Below are 2,121 nucleotides of genomic sequence, written 5' to 3' on the forward strand. Positions count from 1 at the left end.
GCTTAACATAGGTTTTAAAATTCAGTTTGCAAAACTAGAGGGGCTAAGTATTTGAACCAGTATAAATTCAGTGTTGGACTTTTAGCTGAGCAAAACAGCAGCTCTGGGAGACTAGACTTTATATAAATACTGTTTATTTTGTTTTTCAGAGGGTATAGCTTTTATGTTTATGTATTTCTTTTTCCCTCTTCAGAAAAGAAATTAAACAGCAGCAAATTAAACTATTGTATGCATAGAAAGGCAACAGAGAAATTGTGGCTAAACCTGACAGTGGCTAATCAATTAGGTCAAATATATCCCACACTTGTGAAATGCAGAATTAAAGACACACAGGCCCCAATGTACCGCAGCTGTTCCTCTGCACACGGGCTCACCGGTTCCCACCCAGAACACACACAGCACGCCTGCGTTTCACACAAGTAGGAACAATTATAAGTATGAACATGAAAATAATCTCCACCTAATAATAAATGGAAATATCAGGCTACTTCCAATATGCATACTAACAAGGAGATAGGAGTTGCTTCTTCACTATAAATACATGGCCTAACTCACAGGCAAATTCTGCTAGTGTTCTGCTTCACTTCTGGATTAACTGCAAATCCTAATAATTTGTTTTTAATTGGGAGCTTAGCGCCTATATTAAATTATCATAGGAAAGCAAATGTGCCCCAAAGATGTATTATTAAAATAAAAACAACACAATATCCTAGTTTAAAAAAATAATTCAAATATCTTACTTGCTGTAGAACCAACAAGAAGAAAGCATCTGAAAAATAAAAATCTCAATAAACAGGAAGCAAAAAAAAGGGCCATTAAATTACCTTAATTCAAACAACAGAATCACTGCAGATTTCAGCTGTGGTGCTTCTACATAATGTGGCTTCCCCTGACAGAGAGCGCTGCATATTTGGGGTGTATTTTTTTGCCCTGTACTCTATTATAAATATGCATGTCTCACTGCCTTCTTGTCTATAATAAACACCACCACATAGAATATAATGCAAAACAAAAGGAAACAGAGCATCTTTGTGGTGTGTCATATCAATATTATCGTACTTTTTTGTCTTCTGTGTTCAGGGCTCTTCAAAAAAACAAGAGGTGTATTAAGCATGTGAAATCACATGTTTTTCTCACCTAAATGGTGAAAGTAAGTCTCCATAATGCAGAATTACATAAAGATTTACGTGCACAGTCATGTAATCCCCATGAAAATCAACTTGTTGTGGTACACAAATGAAGCAGGCTCCACAAAATAGTCTGACATTTCTAACTAGTATAGATATATACTGGGCAGGGGGGGGCGAAGACTGGAAATAGTGGAAAAAATAAAACAATTAAATTCTAGATAAAACAAATATCACAAAGTGGAAAGAAAACCCATTTCATAATTGCAGTAATTAGAAAGAGCAAGAAAGACAGACTTAATAGGTGACCTAATCTTCTTCCTTCTCATGTACGCTTGTTCCATTTAGTGTTATGTGCATAACATGTAAGTTAAAGTACATAGCATATAATTTTCTTTTTGGTTTTGCTGCCAAGAATGCAGAGTAGTATAACAATATTACATTGTATTAATTTACTGAATTATGATACAAAGAAATATAGGTGTGACACCCCAGTTTCAGCTCAGACTGAGTTCACAAAGACAGGTACAGAAATCAATATTGCATCTGATAAGAAGAGCAAAACACGATTGCAAAATGCAGCTCAATGCTAGCACTAGGATAACGCTTGCATAGCTGTACTATTCATTATGTCACTCCATTTTATGGACGAAAAAGTTCAAGATAACACACGTTTAAGGAAATACAGTAATATTCTCACAAAGCTACAATTTTAAAGCTGCCTCACTGGTAACTGAATTAGCCCACTGAAATGCACAGACTCCAGAAAAGGTGTTTTTAAGCAGCATCAAAGTTTTACTTCAACTACAACAGTAACACGTAAAAGCAGACGCCAGAGAAGTTCATCCTAGCCCCAAAGTATAGGACTCGAAATAAGCTGCCCCCTCATGAACTCGTTAAGAACAGGGAATCGGTTCACAAGGGCTTACATGTAAATAATTGATAAACAATTTTACAGGTGGATAAACACTGTCTTTTCAACTTGTTCACAAGC

The sequence above is a fragment of the Patagioenas fasciata genome, chromosome 13 (assembly GCF_037038585.1).
Source record: "Patagioenas fasciata isolate bPatFas1 chromosome 13, bPatFas1.hap1, whole genome shotgun sequence".
NCBI lineage: Eukaryota > Metazoa > Chordata > Aves > Columbiformes > Columbidae > Patagioenas > Patagioenas fasciata.